The sequence below is a fragment of the Zonotrichia leucophrys genome, chromosome 3 (assembly GCF_028769735.1).
Source record: "Zonotrichia leucophrys gambelii isolate GWCS_2022_RI chromosome 3, RI_Zleu_2.0, whole genome shotgun sequence".
In the NCBI taxonomy this organism is placed as follows: domain Eukaryota; kingdom Metazoa; phylum Chordata; class Aves; order Passeriformes; family Passerellidae; genus Zonotrichia; species Zonotrichia leucophrys.
In genome coordinates, this window is record NC_088172.1 from 51,926,493 (window position 1) to 51,950,296 (window position 23,804).

The following is a 23,804-nucleotide window of genomic DNA, read 5'->3' on the forward strand; positions in this document are numbered from 1 at the left end:
ACAGACTGGCATGTGGAGGCGTGTATCTAAAATGTGATTTAACACACTGATTGAATCCTACACACAGAGCAGTCTGACTTTCAACATACCAGTCCAAATTTATTCCTGGTACTATGGTAAATTCCAATGTTTTCTCAACTAGTGTTGACAGGATATTCTAAAATCTATTTTTTTCTGGCTTCTGAATACTTCCCCTAGATGATTGTTCCATGGCCTATTATGATACTTGCTTTACCAAGGAGTAAGTCAGTAAAAGTTTCAGTTCTTGTCAGCCAACCCTGAGCAGTTTCCTACTCAGTGAGCCCACCAGATCTTTGGGTCACATTGCAATGTAGATTTTTATTGTATTACAAATTATCTGGGTAGGTATTCTGGCGGTTCTTGTGAAAATTTGTCCTGAGTATACAACATGGAAGACAAGTCATGCTAAGATAAGGACAGTGCAGGTCAGGTGATGACATTTAAATATCAAATAATTCCTCATATGTTGAATTATGTGCAAATTAATGGAGAGAGAGTTTACATTTCTATTTCTGAGACTTTTTAGCTAGGAAAATTTACTGGCTAAGATACATCCTATAATAATAGAGAATCACAGAGTCACTTAGTTTGGAAAAGACTTCTGAGATCATCCTTTGAGTTGAACCTTGAGCATGGCACTAGGTGCTACATCCTTTTTTTTTTTTTTTTAACATCTCCAGGGATGGTGACTTCATCACCCTCCTGGGCATCTTAATCCAATGCCTGAAAACCCTTTTAGTGAAGAAATCCCTTCTGATGTCTAGGCTGAACCTCTCCTAGCACAGTGCGAGGCCATGTCCTCTTGTTCTGTCACTTGTTGCCTGGGAGAAGAAGCTGACCCTCACCTGGCTACAACCTCCTTCCAGGTTGTTGTAGACAGTGATAAGGTGTCCCGTGAGCCTCCTTTTGTCCAGGCCAAGCAACTCCAACTTCCATCGCTACTCCCCATAGGACTCACTCTGTAGAGCCTTCACCAGCTCTGTTGCCCTTCTCTGGACTTGTTCCAGCACCTCAATGTCCTTCTTGGAGCGAGGGGCCCAAAACTGGAGACAGCACTTGAGGTGTAGCCTCAAGAGTGCCAAGAACTGAGAGAGAATCCCTGCCCTGCTCCTGCTGGCCACGCCATTGCTGATCCAGGCCAGGATGCCATCGGCCTTCTTGGCCACCTGGGCACAGCTGGCTCATGCTCAGCTGCTGTTTTCCAGCACCCCCAGGTCCTTTTCTGCCAGGCTACTTTCCTGATTTCAATTTTTGTTGCCTTTGATGACAGCATTCAGGAGCAGAAAAACTCCTGCCCCAAACAAGAAGTCAGTGATAGGCTGTATCTCATTATTGTCAACAGCAAAATGGATGCTTGTAGAAAGTGTAAGATTGAAGACCAGTAGGAAGCAAAGCTTTCTATTGTGGGAAGTGATGGCTAGTCTCTAATAAATACTTTTTGTACCTTTTCTTTAGGGTTAACTCACTGTTCTTTTGACATTGTCACTTAACTATCTGCCCTGACTTGCCCTTCCTTAGAACAATTATTTTAGTGCTATTACTGTTAAATATTCAGTTAGGACTGATTTTTATCATTTACAGTATTTTCTAGTGTACTTGATGATTTCTATAATTTCATTGCCAGCTTACTCAGCAGGATCTTCTCTCTTTCAAAGACAGATTTATCTGTAATATTCTTAAATATTAACAGTTTTTTTCTTTCTCTATCTACATCCTTTTAATCAGTTACATATGCATTGAAAAGTATAGATCTCTTTGAAGTTCTTATAACATCTTTTTATTGATAAACTTGACCTTTCAATGTTTCTTCCCATCATTTCATAAATTATCACTCTGCCAAAATTATGATGTTCTCCTACAGTATCTTGATTTGTTCAATAATCTCTGGTGAGAGAAGCTACCAAAAACATATTTAGAGCTTAAAATACTATTTATCTGTTGAAACACCTTTACAAGAAAGGTGACATTTCTCATATGCTGTTTTCCTTCAGCAGGTAAGGATCCTCTTGGCTACATATCAATACTGACAATATTCTTGCTTTAATAATTACTCATCTAGCAATCAGCTAGAAATTGCTTCAGGAAAGGCTTTCAGTCTGTATTATAAAGCCAGATAAAATGCAAAAACCGCAGTGAGTGCTTCTAGTGTGGCAGCTTTTGAATTAAGAGAAGTGATATGTGTGATGAAGTCAGGAGTTACTCTGTATGAGAGAAGTCATTTATACATCCAGAGTGAATCCAAGGTGATCATGAAGCTCAATTTAACAATTCCTATGAATGTGGTGATATTTCTAAGAGTTCAGACAAAAGTTGAGCCTCTCATTTTTTGCATTTACCGTATATTAATGGAAAAGAGAAGAGTATTTTTCCGTTGTGTTCATTATTTTAAGTGATGTCATTGTATAATTCAGACATTTTTCCATCCCTTTTATTTTTTAACAATCATTGAAACACAAAAAATTAATTTACTGTGATAAAACTAGATTCCTCTTCAATGTAATTTTTCTGCCTGCTTTATTCTTTATTATGCACTGTAAGTCACAGAAGAACTTGCTGGAAGAAAATCTAATTTTTTTTTCCACTGAACAATTCATTTAGCCCAATATGCCCACAGACAGGAAAGCAACTCAAGGACACAGTAAATGGGAGAGAAAAAATGACTGGGATAAAAGCAGCTAAAGTAAGAATTTCAATTCAGTGGAGGCCAGTTGAGATGGAAGGATATGCATTATACTAATAGTATTATTTTCTACTTTTTTTCTGGAAAAAACAGCTAAGATACTAAAAGCTTTGCATTTTCCTTCTGTACAATAAACAGTGGATTGCATGTGGTCCAGAGCAGGTAAAGACCAGGAGCTTAGAATTTTCAAGGTGCAATCCTACAGATATCTGCGCCAGAGAGTAAACCTACTCATTGCTGGAAGTTATTTCCTCACAAAATACAGAAGGAATATCAGATATGAGAGTGAGATTTATGTTTTGGATATATTATAGATACAAATGGAGGATTGGAAACAGGGGACAATTATCTGGAAGCAAAGCTTACACCAGTAAGCTTTTAACATAGTTCCCTTAGTAACATACCATATAGCTAGAAATCAGGAGAATATTTTCAAGTCCCATTCTATAATCTATTTCAGAAAATTTAATTTCCAGAAAAGCTGGGAAACACAATTATTATTCTTAGAAATATTGTGTGGTGTATGATTTTCTAATGATCTTGAGTTGGAGAAAAGTATATGAGCAGGTTTCAAAGGTCTGTTTTCTCTGTGTACACATATATGTGCACACACATGGAAACACACGCCCATGGTACCATGGAAGACTTCTTGTTTTGCCTACCCAACTGTAAACTGAAGGGCTTCCTCTCTTAACCCTTTTCAAGTAATTTGCCTCAAGATTTCCTTTGAACAGGATCCTGTAAGAATAGGATGGAGTCACAGAATTGTTGGTCAAAGAGTGTGCTGGTGAATACTCAAGTTTGCTCAAGATGAAGATGAGTTGAATTCTAAGACATGAGTCCTTCTACTCACTTACATGAGGCCTTTTCTAAAGGCAAATACTGGCAATAGTTCTCTTCTGCTGCCTCTTACACTGACAATAAATAAGAAAGAATCTAACAGTATACCTCACTCAGTAATACCTCACTCTCTATTCACACCTTTCACATCCACCTCACAAAGACATTAGAGAGAAGTTCTAAAGATAATTATACTTTTCATAATGTTTTAAACAAATTTATTGGGAAGGTATCCTCAGTACCAAAGAACAATGCAGCTGCTCTTTAGGTCTTCACTGCCCACAACCTTGCTTCAGAGGGAAATTAAATCAGAGATGCTAAGGAGTAAGTAGATTACTGAGTTACCTTTATGATGTCTACTGAAGATTATTAAAAATTATCTAAGGCATACTCTGATTTTCCTCAATTTTGTCTTGACCCAGTAAATAATTTTATGTACAGTTGCCCTGGATTCTCAGCAAATAGAAACTAAATTTAAACAGACATTTTTATTTTTTACTTTACATAGGCATCTTCGTTTGACAATAAGAAATTCATGTCATCAAGGTATACTTTTACAAACAAAGACGAAAAAAGTTAGTGTTTCACTCTAATTCCTTATGTACTCATCCATTTTAATGTAGCAGAACATACATTATTCTTTGGAGAGTGTTCTCCCAATGCTTATCATAACTCATTAGATACAACATTTATCTTTTATCTATTCATAATAAAAATGATTCTAGGTCAAAACCAAATTAAATGAAAGAGAAATTATGTCAAAAGAATTTTTTCAGGCAATTTTAAACCATTATTTTAATTTTTGCTTTTAAAAATTTCCACTACAATTAAATATGAATAAAGCATAATTAGTTTACATTTAAATAAAATACTTTGAGTTGAAATACAAGACAGATGGGTTAGAAAGATGAAGCCCTGTCAAAATATTGATGTGAAAAGTATGGAAGGGTTTTTTTTCTCTTTACAAGAACTGTTCTCATAAAGTGATATTTTCTGATGAAATTGATGTTTTCCCCTGAAAAAAGGATCCTGCTAGGTCTAATTTCTTTTGAAATTACTTCTGCTGTATAAATCTGTGGTCCAACTTCAATGAAATTATCTTTTTATTGTCTCTCACAAACCAGAGGACAGATGGTATTATTATCATCCTTGTAGAGACAAGTTTCAAACATTGCAACATCTTTATTAAAAAATAGTAATTAATTTCTCTATAAAATTTTCCAAGATCCAGTAAAAGAATTATTACTCTGAGCTAAAAAATTTAAAAATGTATGCAGAATATGATTTAAATATAAAAACCCTTTATTGTTTTCCTTATAAGTTTGTAGAGAAAGATGATATAATGGTATTTTTTAAGATGGAATCAAGTACCATAAAAATGTTAAAATATCAGTGACCAAGCACAGAAGTCGTTCACAGGATATACCACCAGGAAAATGAAAGGTCAGAAATGCTCAAATTGACTTATATTTATGTCAAGCAGCCAAAGCTTGTAAACACAGGTTAATAAAGACTTTAATTTAATCTTTTTTGTAAGTACCAAACAATCAGGGCACATTTAAAATGACTGAATATTAGAAATATAGCTGTCATTTTTGTCATATGCATTCTCTTCTGGGCTGAATATACTTTTGGACTTGCCTATTGATATAATAAGTCCTGGGAATAATTTGCTACCATTACAAAAGCAACAGTTGCTCTCTGTGCTTTGCTGCAGAGCAGCTACCAGAGAGATCCCTGCACTTCTGAAGAGAAATCATCTCTCCCTCTTACGCCCAATGCTAGCCAGGCTGGCTGATGAGCCTAATGTGCGCTATTATGATTGCCATGTGTATATGTCCTGCTAAATATTGGCTCCAGATGTGCTTAAAAAGCAGCTACAAACAGCTTTTGGCTATGCACAAACTCTCCAGGTCTTTTATCAGCAGGTATTATTCTTATGCAGCAATCCTCTTATTTCCCGTCAAAACTTCTTTTGAAGATGGATGTTGCTTCTCTCTCTAGTCCTGGTTTAATAACTGTGTTGGGGTCATGTAATTCCCACTTTCATTTCAGATTTACCAGAAGGGGAAAAAAATCTGTCAAGAGCAGGTTCACACTATTATGTGGATGACAAGGGCTGCAAGAAGAAAATGCAGAAGGTAAATAAGTAGAAACATGTCTGACAGCTGAATTTAGGCAGGCTGGCATGTTCAGTGTGCTCAGTGACACACAGAGGTTCTGGGAGGGATCAGTAGGTGCATCTTCATCAAGCAGAAATTCAGGGCTTGATGAAGAAAAATCTTTGGTTTTCTTTATTATAAAAAATGTCCTGCTCTTTTCCTTGAGCAACCAGCCATGGGAGGCATGACAGCCCCCACATCCTTCACATCGGTCTGATTCTTTTCCCCAGTATATTGAGAGTTTTCCCAGTTTTATGAAAGATCCACTCTACTTTGGGGACTTCAGCCCCAGGAATCATATGAAAATGATTGGTCATTAATTTTCATTCTCTAATAAACTTGTGAAATTAGGGAGTAACAGGACACATTAACGGATTTCTACATTCTTTACATCTTTGGGATTGCAACAATTTAGGCCATGTTTGATCAATGCAGAGCAACCGCATTAGAGTCAGTTCAGGTTTTCTTTTTTTTTTTTTTCATATCACAGTGGAGGCTCTGTGTCTTTATTGAGCATAACATTGAGGAAATGCTAATATTTATTCTTTTAGGCCTTCTCCAGTGTATTCTAGCTTTCTCTGCGTCTTAAGACATATTGTCTTATTTCAAACTGAAATGTAGGCTGCTCCAAACACAGAGGTGCTGCACTGGAAGAACATCCTTCTACAAAAAATTGCTTATAAATATTGTCTTCATGGCATTTAAATATAAACGAACACGTAATCTGATAAACCAGCTAACATGGTGTGTTTGGAAGAACAAATTTTACTGTCTGTGCCAATGCGCTGGAGAGAGGTAGATTAAGGCCATAGGCTAATTAACTTCGCTCTCTGCATCCTCCTTCCTTTAGCCACAGATAAAACATAGCTGATTTGAAACTGATATAAGAAATGCTGCAGAAGCTCTGTTCTCAAGAGGCAGTTGACAATTTGAGTAAGGAGACACCAGAAGTTTATGCACAGATATGGGGGAGCGGGCACAAGCAGTCTGTCACCGACTGGCTCCTTATGGGGCTATTCCACCGTCCTAATGAAGGGTGGCTGTCAGAGACTCCAGAAAACCAGCACCATGAGCTGTGTGAAGGGTCTTGCTCTGCATTCAGATGTTGAATGTTGCTTACCCAGACACAAGCTAATATTATACTCTGAAAGACACCTTCATATTTTACCAGTGCTCTGGGAGTGAGTGGTGGTAAACCAGCTGCTGGTGGTGTGGGATATAACAATTTGGAAAGAAGCTACTATGTGGCCAGAAATTACAGCTCAGTATGAATGAATGAGCTCCACTGTTGGTCTTGCTAGTTCATGCCTATAGGCCCCTTCTGCCTAGAACTGCCTGAAAATATTTATTTCAGCCTGAAGTATTTATGTTGATGATGACCTGCAGACCTTGATGTAGTTTCACATGAATAAGCACAGATAATTGCCTGGCTGATTGCTCAGTAAACCTGCTATCTGAATATCTGGATGGAAGGGCCTCTGTTTTGTTTAGGTATTATGGATAACCATAAGATTTCAGCGTTTGCTACTGTTTTAAAGTATTGTAATTCACGTTACTTATTTGGCTAATGGGCCCAAACCTTAATATTGGAACATCTAATAGAAGAAACTTTAAATACATATGGAACAGCTGTAATTTTTTGCTTAAATATTCATTTAATCAGATGAAAATAGCATTGTATAGAGGCTGCTGAAATGTGTCCCTTATTATAACGCATTAAAATGAGGAAAAACTTCATCTGGAGTGTCCAAGTGAGAGACTGCTTCCAGGTCCAAGGTAGAAAACTGAAAAGTGTATTGTTGATACCTAGAACTTATTCTAAAAAGACTTTATGACTTTTCTGATTTTTTGTCAGATAAGTATGGTACCAGGAAGAGAATCTGAATCTGAAAATTACGAGATGGAAGAGACAGAGCGGTAACTTTTTATTTAGTATAAAGTGACAGTATGTTTTACAAATCCTATTTGAGCTGAAGTTTCAGCCAATTAACAGAACAGCTGTAATTTTTTGCTTAAATATTCATTTAATCAGATGAAAATAGCATTGTATAGAGGCTGCTGAAATGTGTCCCTTATTATAACGCATTAAAATGAGGAAAAACTTCATCTGGAGTGTCCAAGTGAGTGACTGCTTCCAGGTCCAAGGTAGAAAACTGAAAAGTGTATTGTTGATACCTAGAACTTATTCTAAAAAGACTTTATGACTTTTCTGATTTTTTGTCAGATAAGTATGGTACCAGGAAGAGAATCTGAATCTGAAAATTACGAGATGGAAGAGACAGAGCGGTAACTTTTTATTTAGTATAAAGTGACAGTATGTTTTACAAATCCTATTTGAGCTGAAGTTTCAGCCAATTAACATTGCAGTTCATTAAAAAGATTGATTATTTTTGGAGTGGGAGAAGACTGATAAGTACCAGTTTCAAGCCACCCTTAATAGCCTCATATCTGTAACAGATGTTGGTTGTCAATTCTCCTGGGAAATGCAAAAAAAATATTCAGCACAACAAATGGCCCTTCACAAAGTGTACTCTCCAGCTTCTGGAAATCAATATTGTGGAAAGTTTTTAATTGAGAATTTTGATTTGTTTTGTCAATTAGAGCTGATGCCTGTGCCTCACTTTAAAAAAAATAGTGCTTGCATGTAAGACTTAGATAAGGCAAAAAAAAAAACCAACTTTTTTTTCTGGTTTCTATAACATTCAGCTTTAAAACTTGGAAAATACATAGAAGGGCAGAGCAGAGCAGAGATTATTTAGAAGAGCACTTTACACTGGAAGACTATAATTTATGTTATTATTCTACAATGTATCCCAGAAGACCCAATAGTGAACCAATGAGTGTGGAATGATACCAGGCATTTACAACCCATTCTTCTCAGATATGGGATTTATACTAGAAGTCTTAGAAATTAAATAATGATCAGATGTTCTGCTCAAGTTGCAGAGGAAGAACAAATGAAGGACTAAATGAAAAGCATCAATTTGGAGATCTCTGAATGACACATTTTGCTCATTATTACAAGTACAATTACGATTATTTCTTGTTATCTTCCCAGAAGACCAAATGCACAAAAGGAAGGAGGGTTAAAAGCAGACTCCTCAAACACTAGCTATTAGTCAAAACATCCTGAATAAATGAAAGCAGGGGGATGTGGGGAGGACTGACAAAACAGCAAGGTGCAGCACTAAAGAGGAAGAAGGGAAAAAACAGCAATGGAAGCACGAGGCTTTAAGGCATCAGCAGCAGTGAGAGACCCCAGTGTGCAAGAGGAGCAGCTCCCCAGGCTGGTGATGCAGCCCCAGGTGGGAACTGCAGAGCTGCTGAACAACTCCTGCCAAAGCAGTGATGAACAGACCTAATGGGGAGCCTGAAAAGACATTTATTTCAGCCCACGTCATCTGTCCGATTTTGAAGTATAAATTTTGAGAGGCGGTTTTCATTTCTGTGGTTGAATGATTGTCCTCTGCATTACCAAGTCTCTGGATTTCCAGGCTCTCTGGTGCTTCAGTGACTTGGATTAAAACATGCCCATGAAGGTCCTGGCTTGCAGCTGCTGTAGGGGTCCCTGCAAGGCTCTCCCGGGAATCTGGGGCTAATATTACTTTTGCTAAAGCTGTCTGAAGGCAGGCAGGCTGCATGCTCTGAGAAGGATTAGGCACCCCCAGCACTCACTGCCCTCCCTGGCTCTGTAAAGGACCCTTCAGTGTTACCCTGCAAATCAATTCAAATACAAACACAAATGAGAACTTGAGCTTTTCCACTTTCACTTATTTTCAGTTTTATCTGAATGAGACTAATTACTGATTTTTTTTAAGTGTGAAAATATTTACACCTTTAGAAGTGTTTAATGTCCAAGAGTTGTTCTATTTTTTCCTTTCTCCAATTCTACCACAATTTCCTTGCAGGTGGAAAATCCCCCAAAATTTTGCCTCACAAAATTCAGAATTATTTTTAGATCTCTGAAAGCCACTGAAGCATAAAACCAGTTGCTCATCCTTCTTAATTGTTACATTACACACTTTGACATTTTAAAATATTTTATTTGTATTTACAAATTGTTTTATTTATATTTCCTAAGTTATTTTGCTTACATTGGATCTTACATTGCAACTTATTTCCTTCATTCTTTTACTTAATATTCAGTGTATTGTTTTAGAGAGAAGAAATATTTTTTCATTTATAAACGCTTATAGAAAATAATTTATGCATTAATGAACATGTAGTTTTGGTATTATTTAATTATATTAATTTTCTCTTTTCCTTGCTTTCTATTATCTCCCTTCTTCTCTCTTTGTACTGTGATTTCATACCCCTGTTTCACCTCCAGTACTGCTTTCTTCTTCCCTGCCTTTTTTATTTCTAGTTTTTCATCTTTTTTTTTTTTTTTTTTTTTTTTGCTTAACAGCACAGAACTCCAACTATTTAATTAATGAAGAAAATGGTTGGACTGTTCTGAAGTTCATTACGGACAAGTAGATTTGAAAATACTTCGTACTCTGCTTTTATGAATTTTATGAAGTTTAGATTTAATACGGTTTTAGATCAGATATCTGCTCCAACATTTCTGGAGACACAGACTGGGAGACATCCTGTTCTCTGAACAAGATTGTGTCATTTTCCAGAACACTTCCACATGTAAACAATGGGCTGCTTGCATAGCAAGGTAAATGGTGTTTCTGCACACCAGAGCCATAAGCTCTCACCCCTGAAAGTGAAATGCAGTGAAATCATCCACTCAGCCACAGCCTTTGCTGGCACACAGGAAATCTTTATCCTGATTCTATATTTTTACATTTGTCTGCTTACCTTCCAGTATGTTCCTGCTGAAAAAGAGATGATGATGAGTTCAGGATGAGCTCTAGTTCATGCATCAGACACTAAGACCAGTTGGCCACAAGGAGTCATTTAATCAGGCTGTATATAACTTGTGACACGTGTTAGTGTTGATCACCACCCTTCATCATTCCTTCAGTAGTGTATCTGGAAAGAGAATGGTGACGTGATTAATTTTAAAACAATTAGCTGGTAAGTGTTTTGGGCTGATTAATTGTGAAAAATAGTCCTGGAAAATGCAAACAAAGCTAATGATTTGTTACAGTAATTTTGCTATTTCAGTCTGGTATTTTTTAGCAACCAATACAGTGGAATAAGAGGCAAGGCTTGTAGTCCTCTTTACAGTTATGGCTATTCTAATCTTTTTTTGGCCTTTTGCCTAGAAAGCTAAATGAAAAAACAACCATATTATAAATATTTGAAAGGAAAAATCTTTTTAATAGTGAGTCAGTGAAGGGACAGTAATCTTGGACAAATAATTTGTATTAAACAAGGATTTCCTTCCAGCCTCCAGCTCTCCATTGTTCTAGCCAAGGTTGTGAAATGTGAAGGGTGCATAAAAAATGATTGACTTGACTATATTCTGTACCTTTCAGTGAACAAGGCACACTGAAAGCTACAGAATACCTGAATGAAACTTCATTCAGGTTCATAACAAACAATAGTAAAACACCAAATTCTCAAATTCTATCTATGGATAGAAAAGCAAAAAGTGCAACAGCTTTTTTCTTTTTTTTTTCTTTGCTTTGTTTCCTAGTTGACTGAGAAATAAACAGTTAGAGACTCTTTTATAGGGTGGTGACAACTTCAGAAGTTCTAATGAAAATTCCTTTTTCAGTCCTTTACAATCCACTTATTTGGACACGACACATCTCAAAATTATTTGTTCAATAAAATCACAACACCAATGTTTGTAGGAGAATTGAAGAGACTCCAATCTCTAGATGACAAATAAGATCAACTTTTAATATCTCCTGTATAACTTCTATGGTTATAAACCCCATAAAAACACAATATGTACTTCAGTCTTCTTTACTACTGCAAAATACAACTCCAAATAAATTATTTATATTACTAAACAGGATATTTATGGAAATCTCTGAACTGCAGTTGACCAGGCATTCTTCCTTAAATTCAACTCCATTTTTAAAAATACTAACTTATGCTTCAGTTATATTAAAAATGAAAAAAAAAAGTGTCAGCAAGTTTTCATTGTGATAAACTTACATTTAGAGAGAACTTAGATATTTGGAGGTACACACAAATTTAAAATGTAACTGGAATGTTGACCAAATATTTTAATGAAGGATTTGATTCAAGTGAATATTAAATAAAACTCAGTCACTCAATATTTGATCTGTGAAGTTTAGAAAATTTGGAGTATGGGGGATCAATATTAATAAATTTGAACATTTTAAACCATGAGAATCTGTTTGAAGGTGAAAATGATGACCAGAATTTCTAATAAAACAGGGAATTGCCTCATCTATGAAAGGATTGGTTTTGCCCTTTGGACCTTACAAGACAATCACTGAAAGGCTGTTGATTTTATAATTCCAGTGAAGATAGGGAAACCTTCATAAAATGATATAGACTTCTATAATTATATGGATTATTACATTTCCTATCAGTTCAACCACAGCAGTACTGATTTAAGAATGCCATCTACTTACTCTGAGTTATAAAAATAAGTCATTTTTCAGCCTTGGCTTGAAAAATAAGATAAGGAGGCAACTGCCTAAGGTGGTAAGTTGGGAACAAGGACCTGCACACCAGCCTTGAAGAGAGGACACTGGCTCTCCCAGGCTGAACTGTCACACTCAGTTTCCACCCACATTACTGTGGTTGTTGCAGTTATGGGAAGGATTGACCTGTGCAGGACCTACCCTATGGAGGGGAAAGAAGTGACTCTTCTCTGCAGAAGTCAATGGCTCCACCTGTATTACCGTTTTTTGGTAAATCACTTCATGAAATGAGTCATAGAGTGCATTAACTGCATTTCTTTTGATGAGACCAAATGGTAAGCTTTGTTCCAAGAGCACAACTAATGCTATCCAATTGTTTATGCAGAGTTAGTCCATGATATATGAATAGAGTCAAAATAGGGGATGGAAGCCCAAATATAGAAGAAAAAAAATCCATAAAATCAGAGTTCTAACTCAGTCTTCGCCACTGTTTGCTTCATACTCTCCCTTACACTTGCCAATGCAGACATAGCCATAGATCAAAAAATGTTGGACTTGAAGTTGACTCAGAACTCTGAAGATGCTCTCTTGTTTCTCCACTCAGAAAGCCATTCTTTCACATTCTTTTAGGTGATTAATAATGGCTTTCTCCTCACAGTCATTACTTTCTGCTAGATGAAATTGGGATACTATTGGTTATTTACTTTGATTCATATACCAAAGATGTCTATTTTGTAAGCTTTGTGCACATTATACTGAAAATAGAAAGTTCTAACTTGGGAGAAAGACAGAAAGAACAGTAACTTGCTTTTGATCTTGCCTTAGATATGACAAAGGTATAATCTCTTAACCAGGGCACTTCCTTTTGTGCTGATGTGCCAATGAAAAAATATGCTTCTGATGATGAAAGGATTAGTTTCAAGGGGTATTTTTGTTGTCCATGAAGTACATATTTCAAAGGGAAGAAGGGATGATTCATCTTACTGGGGTCCAAAGAATACTGTAACTCTAGTATTTTATTTTACCTCCACAAGCAGTCACCTTTGTTGGCTCTTTTTAATGTTGATGTTCTGCATATCTCCAGGCCTCCCATACATACAAGAAAGTGCTTGTTTAAAGCATAATACCTGCAGAAGCCTGAAAACTGAATGTTATGATTATCTCTCTTGAGGCACGTTCTTGTGGAAGTTTTGATTTGATTGAAGAACTTTGTAAACCATCATCTTTATGGCTTTATAAATAGAACTCTTTCATGATCTCCAGCTTTCTGAAGAAGATCTGGTCCCTGGATTAAAAAAACATGGCAAATAATCAATCCTACTTAGAGTGGACACTCAGTTTTCTTAACCAAAGTCAAATTAATAACTCTTGCACCACTCCGTGATGCTCTTTCCTTTACTGTCTTAAGGCCCAATGATGCAATACCATCCTCCTGCCAGCAAAGACACCGTCAAAAGATGGGCAGAGCCATTCAGTCAAGGAATCTGTTTACATGCATAATGAAGTAAAGTGGTATCTCTGCAGAAGCCCTCAGAACTAAGGCATCCACTGTGAGATGCTTGATTGAACCTAGTCACCAGCATCCTCTCATACGTTTCCTCTTTGGGTGTTAGCAGTCTGGATGCTGCAAAACAGATTAATTACTGCAGTCAAGACAACATCTTGACAGTCACACTCCTTTTAGCCCTTAAAATCAGGACAGGAGAGGCAGGAAAATAATGCCAAAGCACTATTGTAATTAAGGCCTTCAATATTTCACCAAACAGTTGTTTTGCTTAGTCTCAGGCAACAGGAAAAAGCAAAGACTAAGACAAACACAGATATTTCCACCACTATCTCCTGCACAAGATAGCAAATATTTTGAAGCAAGTTGCAGTCTCAAACCTGACAAGTATTCCACAAATCTACAAGCTGACCTGAAGTAAACTCTCAGCTCCTCATAGTGACTTTCATTTGCAAACCACCAGTACCACTTCCTGCTCAATACACACCTCCTGCTCAATACACACCAACAGCTCTACTACTTAAGTGTTTTTACTTTTTATCTGTTTTCATCACTTCTACAATCACCTTCATAGCAAATAAAATCTTGTGCTTTCACCTTGTTTAACACAGCTTGAGCCCCTCCATTACTGTAGTTACTGGCTTGTTCCCTTACCCTCTGAAAGGTCTCTATTTTAAACCAACAAAAAACAAAGTTCAGGTTTTACAGCCTAGCCTCAACAGTGGCCAAAAAGTCCAACTGTGACAATTGAAATTCTCATTTGCCTCACTTTTGGTGTCTCTAGCTTGGCCTTGCACAAGCTTTCCTTGTTTTGTCCTGTGTTCAGAATAGACATGTTTTTAAAAAGTTATCTTCAAAGATTGCCCAGGGTTCTTTCCATTGCCTGCTTAGATCTCTTTGTTTGTTACTCTTTAAAATCTTTAAAATCTTTGTTACTCTTTGTAAAGCTTTAAAAAATAATCTTCAAAAAAGCCAAAAATGAAGTTACCTGATTTCCATTAGAAGCCTCTGACTTTATGCTGGAATCATTTTCTCAGTGCAACAAAGAACTAACGTGTCTACTGCAATTAGTAGTGACAACCTAATTCATCTTGGCTGAGGGTGCTTTTTCATTCTTTCATGAATATTTCATATGGGAAGTAAAAAACATCTGGGAAAGTTTACCTCAGAAGTACTGCATTACCAGGCTTCAAAATGACTGAGAATCTCTAATGTTTCATGGCAACCACGATTCTTTTCCTATTAATAATTTTTGTTTCTTTTTTTTTTTTTTTTGCAATTGCTCAATAACAGGATAAGACTTGACATATTTAGAATACGAAAATAACATTTTAATTTACAACAGCTAAAATTAAATGAATGTCACAACTTGAAAAATAAAAGTGCTTAAGATAGCCTGCAATTAGTGCAACTTTCCATACTATGTCAACCTAACACTGAAATCAAGTACATTTTGGAGCACTTGATATTTTATTTTTCTACCTATTTCTTTTGAAAGCTATACATTTTTAAAATTTAATTTAAAATATTGGCTTAAATCTATGTTCATAAACATGAAAAGAATAGATAATCCTTTTAAAAGAAAAAGAAGTAGCTGGGGAAATTTGTATACCATACAACACAACACGGCAAAACTGATTCAGCACAATGAAACAGGCATTGCCTGGGTACAATCAATATAATAAGTCTCCTAATATATTTTTGCATAAATTATGATGAATATTTAAAAGCTAATGAGGTGATGATCCCAACTGCGACACTATCATAGAGTAAGTGATCAGCAAAAAAGTTTATCTGAGTACCCCAGTCCTGTGCCGTGCTGTGCTGCACTTCCAGCATGGCCTTCATGCCTGTGCTGGGCTGCACAAAACCCTTGGCTGAAGGATCACAGCAGCTGGCTTATTGCTAGAGGCAGCTCCTGCTGGGTACCAGCAATTGCAGCATCTTCCTGTTCCTTTTTATCGAGAAGTGCAGCAAAATGTTACATGAGCATCCTTTCTGTTAGACAGCAGAAATCATGAACACAGTTATTCTCATTCAAGGAATTCCTATAGCAAAAGGGGTCATTCTTCCCGTGGACAGTGTGTACACACTGTGCATCAGAGGTCTATTGAAAGCTACACAACTATAGATTTTTAACATTTAAAGGGGTGTAAGTTTATCTGTATTCTTCTTTTCTTCTTTATGGTGTTACTTCTAATACATAATTTTTAAAGGATACTTTATAGAGCTTAAGTGACTTTTTTTACTGGGATCATAACAGACCTAACTGCCTTTGTGTAAAACAACTGCTTAAAATTACTGTTTGAAAACAGCAGGACTATGTAGACTGTAAATGGAAATCTGAGTTTCTCATAACAGGTCTATTTTTCTTCTCTGTATTCATTGAAGTACAAGTGCAACTATTTGAGTAAAGGATTGATGCCCAGCATGTGCACAGCTACTGCTGGACTTCTGATTGGCTCTGAAATATAATTTCCCTGCTCTCCCCAAGAGCACTTTCAAGAGGCATTGAGGAAATTATCTTAGACAACCTGCTCATTCCAGTTTTAAGAACCATTTTTGATGTAGTCAAATACATGCAAATGACATACAAAAATATCCTTTGTGAATCATAAACATTCCAGACATTTAGTCCAAATGCCTCCATAGCAATTACACATAGCCATTATGGGACATAATACTGTCCTTAGGGCCCCTCAGTGTTTGCCCCACAGCTCAAATTGACAATACCAATAGTAAAATTCTTCAAGTACTTGATTGAGTGACTGTAAGATTAAGAGTTAAAACTTGTACTGATCTTTTTCTTCCTTTGGCTGTTGCCTATATGCATACCCATTATGAGAACTGTTCAAATAATTATGTTTGCTAAAGAGTAAGCATACCCTGCCTCTTACTGCATCTGTAATATGCTCCAAATTAATACATGAATTTACAGCCTTCCAATTCTGTGCCACTTGCAAATTTGCTGTGAATACTCTCTGTCCCCTCACCAGGACTTTAACAAAGATGCTAACCAGTATTGGTTCCAGAGTCAAGCCTTGCAGCACACCAGTAGCTCCTTGTCTCCAGCTGGACTTTGTGTCACTTATCACAATCATCTGAGTGCAGCTGCACATTTTAGCCTACCTCATTCTCCACTTAGTCAATGTTTTGTTAGTTTGTCTGCGAGGATGTTATGGGAGACAAAAAAGTCAATATAAGGAGTACCCCCTGCTCTCCTCACATCCATCAAGATAGTCATCTTATCATAGAAGGTTTTCAGGTTGGTTATGTTGCTCTCCTCTTCATCAATCTATGCTGACTATGCCCATTTACTTTCCTAATTTTCATGTATTTGCAAATGTTTTCCAGGCTTATTTGCTTCATAACCTTCCTAAGGGTTAAGGTAAAATTGACTGCCTTGTGACTTCCCAGATCCTCCATATTTTCCTTTGTGAAGACAAAAGTGTCTTTTGAGAACTTTTTTCCAGTTCTTAGATGTCTCCACTGGTCATCATGATCTTTCAAACATAAGACTCGTGATAAACAGATAAACAAAGACTTGTGAACTTTCAGCCTCTTGTTACAATAAAGCATTGGAAGTCCTATTGGCTGCGAGCTCACATCTTGAGCAATTGAAGAAGTCCTTTAAGCCTCAGTAAAGCTTCATGATGTAACATGGTCAAATATCAGCAGAATGCATTTTATCAGCAAACCTGAAAAACTGAATGAAAGCAACTGAATATGAGAAAATGGTTGTGAGGTTTATAGCTTTCAAATATGTAATTGAAGTGGTTTTCATGAAGAAAAAATCTCTGCCATGACAGCCAAATATAAATGGATATAGGAGCACTGAAGAGCATATCTGGGTATCACTGATGCAACAACAAGGTCAAAAACAGTTGTAAGGGTTAAGTCTGAGTTTGCTTCAGAAAAATTTGTACAATAATTGCCTCTTCAGTGATGAAGCCAAGGCAGGCCTGTGTCCCTCCACAGCTGTATTTGGTTTACTTGGCAAGGTTTTTGTACCAGGGCAGGTGCAGAGGAGGCTTCTCTGAGAAGCTGCTAGAAGTTTCCCCTATGTCCAATGGAGCCAATGTCAGCTGGCTCTAGCACAGACAACTATCAAGAACTGAATGTGTCAAGCTAAAGCACTTAGCTGAGAGAGAAAATAGAAGTGCTGGGTCCAGGCCTTTTTCGAATTTTATCGATTACAAATTTTATCCAGAGCATATATATCTAAGGCAATGATCACAGAAGATGACCCTCTTAACCTGGAAAGTCACATTCATTTTGTTACTGCTTCTTTCTCTTACTCAGTGATCTTGAGAAATCTTCCCCATATGAAAAAACATTTCAGCAGGAAGGACAGCTTGTTTTATTTCTCTGTTTTGTTTGGGTGTCTTTTGTTTCGGAAAAAGATGCCTCCATTTCCATCTGAACATCCACAATTTTCAATTTCTTTTTTTTACTTTAGGTGAAATTCAAATAGAGTTAGCAAAGAGGTTCTCCGCACACCTTGTCCTTGGAGAGCTCCTAAGAAAATTCTTAGCCTACGAAAAGACCTTCATTATGTCAATGGTGTTATGATTTATGAACCTAAGGGAAAAGTAGAGGATAACAACTTGATTAATGTCCCTTCTCTCCAGTCATGTTGCTTGAAACCTGAAGAGATAACAAATACGGAAATATCCGATATGGATGACACTATTTGCTTTCAGCCTAAGGGATAGGATTAGCAATTTTTCCTGTACTAAAGTCCTCTAAATTTTGGAGGAAAGCCTCAATGGAAAGGGAAGAAACTAAGAACTGCAGAAGGGGACAGAAAATTGCTATTAACAGAATCAGCTCTTTATGCTGCCTGGGTTTACAAAATCCATAAATCCTTGTTTCCAGAATGCAATGTCCCTGTTGGGATGATGCAGGAAAAAGTTATTTATGTTGACTACTACTGCTATCATTTCCATAACAGTCACAGTTAGAGAGGCACCATTATCTCTATTAAGATATTCAGCCTTGAAGAAACAGAATTCTAAGGGAGTGATTGAATTGACCAGACATAGGCATTTATTTTTTATTTTACTTATTTATTTCAGATTACCTGTCTATCAAAGACAGCCATGAGGGCAGTTGTAAACAGATGGTACATAAAACACCTAGGGAAAGGCTGCTGGAGGCTGGATAGGACATGCTTGAGTTTCTAAAATAATATCTGATTCTTTTGTTTAGGCAGATGATCAACCCTTTTTCATTTTTCACCATGTTTTTTTAAACATTTTTCAGCATCTCTGGAAAATGTGCTCCTTATCTTGACTTAGATTGCATTTTTTCTCCAGTTATCAAAAGTGATGAGACTAAAGAAATAGTACTTTTCATGTGTTTTTATATGCAAACATAATTCTCTGTCTATCCACATTTTCCATTTAACACCTTTTGGACAATTCCAGCTGATTTGACAGATGAACAGTAGCTTCAAAGGCATAAACAACCTACAAATGTCATGAAAATAGGCTGGATGAATGACCCTATTAGTGCCCTGGAAAGAAAAAGAGCATGGTATGAATTTTATTGTAGACATTGAAGAGCCATATAAGAGAGAGCTAGTATGAGCACTCCAGCAGCATGAAAACTTCATGTGGCATTAGCAGCTCCATAAACAGCAGTAATTCTGACCATAGGAAGCCAGGCTTCATCAGTTCCACTGCTCACAGAATAATCATACTTAATATCGCAATTCCACAACCATCTACATTAGCATGGGACACCTAAGAAGTTAAACATTGTATAACAAGCAACAAATACAATTTAAAAAGAAGTAAGAGAGAGAGCTAAACCAAATGCAAAAACAAAGGCTTTTAGGGGCAGAGAAAGATTAAGGGTTTTATTCTTATACATTCAAGGCAGAAAACTGAAATAACAATAAATTAAACTATTGTGAGAAATCTATAGCAACACATTTGTATCTCAAATAAAATAAACTTTCACAAGTACTCATAAATATCTGATTAATTAAGTATGTTGGCTCTTCCAAGTAAATGCCATGCAAATGAAAATGAATTGATCCTTTAGTATTTCTGCTGGGTTTTTAAAATTTTTGTTTGTTTGCCTGTGTTATACAATACAAGCTATCCATGTCCTTGTATATTTTAGGAAGCACTTGCATATTGTCTTTGCTCTGCACAGGAAACAGCTGCTTGCAGATCCAGGGAATAAACAGACAAACATTTGTTTAGATATTAATTGCTAACAGAACCACAGAAGTTAGGAGATGGGAAAATTAGACTGTCTGTGAAATTTTCTTTTTCTCTCTGTGCATTATGGTGCCATTTTTAATGGAATGCTTTAGCTTTTCATTTCATTCCAGTGGAAACCATCTTGCCCACTAACTAGCATTGACTTTGTTTCAGATGTCTCTGTGACTGTAGTTTCTTTTACATCAGCACAGGAATTTTAACACAACTACTTAGCCTGTCTGATTAGCAATTTAATGGGATTTAGTTGACCCTAAATGAAAGAACAGACAGCTCTGATGCCTAGAAGGCTGTCAGATTTATGTAAGCCTTCTTACTAAATGTGTTGCCTCAAGTATCACAGCAACCATTTCCTGAATTTTGAGCTAAAATGGATACAGACTTCTGCTTACTCTGGAATTTAAGGAGGTGACAGACAGAAGGCTTTAATTGGATTGTTCCACCAGCAAGGTGTAAAGTTTGTATAGTAGTAAGTTATAGCATCCAATATAAAGATTTCCTCAGGCTCGAAGACTTAGAACTCTCCTACATGTAACAGTTCCTCTTCAGCTGCAGTGATGTAGGATCAGATATAATTAAGGGAACACACTGACTTAGTATGGATGAAGGACTTATATAGCAATGTACACTCTAATTGAGAACAAGCTTTTGCAAAGAGCAGCAATAGGATGACGCATAGATGGAAAAGAATGCAGTGAGCAGAAGTAATGATGTGATCATTATATTTGATCTTTACCCCATTTTGCCACTCTATTTGAGGCATGGAGGAGAAGTCATGCTGAAAAGTTCACTTCTTTCTGATGTATTGTCATATTAGTCATCCATGTGCTAGTCTTACTAATAGAGACTCCTCAAAGTAATTCAAAAGAAATTTTGAATTGTTCAAAAGCTATAGCGTACTCAAAGGTATCCCACATGGATTTATTAATTCTTGGAATGAATGGGGCAATGAACTTAAGTCTCCTGATGCCCAGAAAAGTACCATAAAAGTACAATTCCATTTCTAAAAACTTATTATTTCAAGCTGATAGAAATTTCATCTGAATGCTTACTCATGTATAAATAAATGCAGTAAAAATTACCTACATACCATTAAATTACCTGTACATTAGAACCGAAGGACACCATTCTTCATCATCCTACTGTCAATACAAAGCATAGTACATGTAAAAATAGAGGACAAAATACTAATATCTTGGAGAGTTCTTATCAAAGCTTTCAGAGAGATGTGAATTATTTTAAAGAGTGCTAGGCAGTAACGAATGAAGCTTGATTCCTCCTAAACAACATGGCAGAAGAGTCCATTGAATTCTCATTTAACTGCCCATGAATTGAAAGTAACCTACAAAAAGTATCTGGTGAAAGGGTGATCTGGTGAAAATGTTGGCTAAAGACTCAGAAGTAAACAGCCATGCTGAGTTTTCCTCACGAAGGGCTAAGCCCTCCTGACATTTCATTTTCAGGGTATTTGCATATCGCTGCTGAACTGATCAGGTGAATAAAGAAAATTTTGTCTTCAACTGAAGTATCTGAATTATCTGAATTATCTGTTTCTGAAAGCATGATCAGAGGCTTAATTGTTCTACCCTGTCATGATAAACCCAGCAGAGAGTTCTTGTAATTAGTCTGACTGACATGTAGGTATAGCTTGCCTACTCTCTTCATCATTTCTTGAAAAGAAATGGTTGTATCTCTTGTGGTTACCTTGACAATCCACAATTTAAGATATCTTTTAAAGCAAGTTTAACTCAAAGATGCATGCTTTACATTGCCATCCAATGGCTCCCATATTCTGGTAGCATAAATTAGACTGTCAGTTAGGTAGAGTTGGCCATACATATGCAAAACACTATGGAAATGCTCTTAACATTCAGCAAAATCATATGTAGAAGTTATATTAATATGCACGCATTTCTCTCATGGTTTTAGACTCCTGCTGTCCCTGTGCTCTCATTTGCAACAACAACCAGTCCCATCAAATCTCACATAATTAAACTGAACAGAATGGCAAGAGTAATTGTTCGTATGTTGTCCCTGCGTAATGAGTCACCATAAACTAAAGGATGTGTTAATAAGTTTGCACAGCTGGCATTTCGGGTTGGATTCTGGCTAAATAAGGACAGCTTAGCAAAACATTCCAAGCATCATGATGTTTCAAGCCACAAAATATCCTCAATTAGGAAGGAGATTTTTTCACTGCAATGTTTATCTTCCCTTGAATTTTTAGCACTGGCAGCTGAGAATTTAAACACTCAGAAGTCTAAACTACTGCTGGAATGTGAAACAGGCTCTTCTTCACAAACTTTTAATAATAACATATCTTTGCCTAGTATTTCCCATGAGGAAACTGAATATTCCCCCAGTACTGGCTGGGCTCCTCTGAAACTTAACATACTTCATACACGTAGATATTAGTAGATAGATTTTGGTCAGGTTTATTGATCTGAGAGAAAAATTAATCACTGCTTTGCTCTAGCTGCTGCAGTTACTTAAACAATATTTTAATTTAAATAGTAAGTTAACAAAATTGTAGCAGGAATGATAAAAAAATAAAGCATTTTCTAGTATTGAGGTCTTGAATTTATTGTGAAAATCAGCATTGCAAACACCTTGTGTATTGAAAAAATGCTGTTTGGAGGAGAGAAGGAAATAAACACATTAAAACATAATATTTGTGAGGATATTTTCTCAATTTTAGACTAAATACACTGTAACTTTCATTTCCCACTTGAAAAAATACATATTGAATGGTAACATGGGTATCAGAGAGCACAAAGCTACAGATAGGGCCGAAGCAAGGGTACTTCTCAGGAAGATATATTCCCCTTATTAAGTGACATGAAGCACTTTCCCAGATGACTGTCATAGTTGACAGAAATCAGCTGGAAGTGTACTGTTGGGATTTAATAGATAGCAATTTTTGGCAGTTTGGGGTATCTACTGCCTTCTGGTAAAAGTCCATCTGATTAAAGGCGACTTTACAGAATGATTTTAGAAAGTGTTTCAGTCATGACCTGTTGGACATTAATGAAATAACTTGTCAGCACCCACAATGTGCAACTCAGCAACTGAAATGTCATTCAACAAAAAGCTGAGCCAGTAACTCCTGAGTCTGCAACCACTAAGTAAAAATTTGTGGCGGTGTGTATAAGTGCAAATGCTGTGGGAAAAATGTTCAGAAAAAGTATGACACAAGGCAAATCTTTTGTCATTACAGTGTTTGGGTGAAGAATGGGAAGTGATGGATACAAAAGGCAGCTGGCTGTCTCCAGTGGCACTGCTGCTCAGCTGCGAGGTTGTTACTGTAAAAGGCTTAATCCCATAGGAAGAATGAAGCTAAGCTTCAATTTAATTCAGAAAAGGAGCAGAATTTATAAGGAAATGGACAGTGAATACCTAGTTTGTGAAATGGAAGACTCACATATAGCTGCAGAATGAACCAAGCATCACAGAGAAGTGTGAAGAAAGAAAGACTAGATTGGTGGGGAATGGGATGTTTCCAAATTCTGAGTCCTAGTGATCAGTCATGGGCTGAAGAAAAGTATATCCAGCCATGTAATGCTGCTAGCAAACATTTTGAAGTATCCTTGGGGATAAGTATATTTTAGGCAGCTAATCATATCTGTGATTAAACTCACAAGCTTCTTCCTCTAACATCTATTGGTTTACCATGACCTTATGAAATACCAGTTTGTGCTGTGTTCTGTAATCCTCATCTCTTGTGAGCATGAAGATTTCACACAGTAAGAAGGTTAATTGCCTGGGATGGTAAGCAGCAAGCAGGGATGCTTGATGTGGAAGCAGTATAAGGCAGCCAGCTGCCACCAGTTGTGTTGCCTACTT

General features: G+C 36.7%; 1 long non-coding RNA gene across 1 annotated transcript in view; it reads right to left on the reverse strand.

Moving 5' to 3' along the window:
• Positions 1-23,804, reverse strand: part of LOC135445565 (uncharacterized) — a 145,796-nt gene that overhangs the window by 12,818 nt on the left and 109,174 nt on the right. The window contains exon 2 of the long non-coding RNA XR_010439554.1: positions 10,513-10,686. This is a non-coding gene — a long non-coding RNA (uncharacterized LOC135445565). The remainder of the gene's footprint in view (positions 1-10,512; positions 10,687-23,804) is intronic.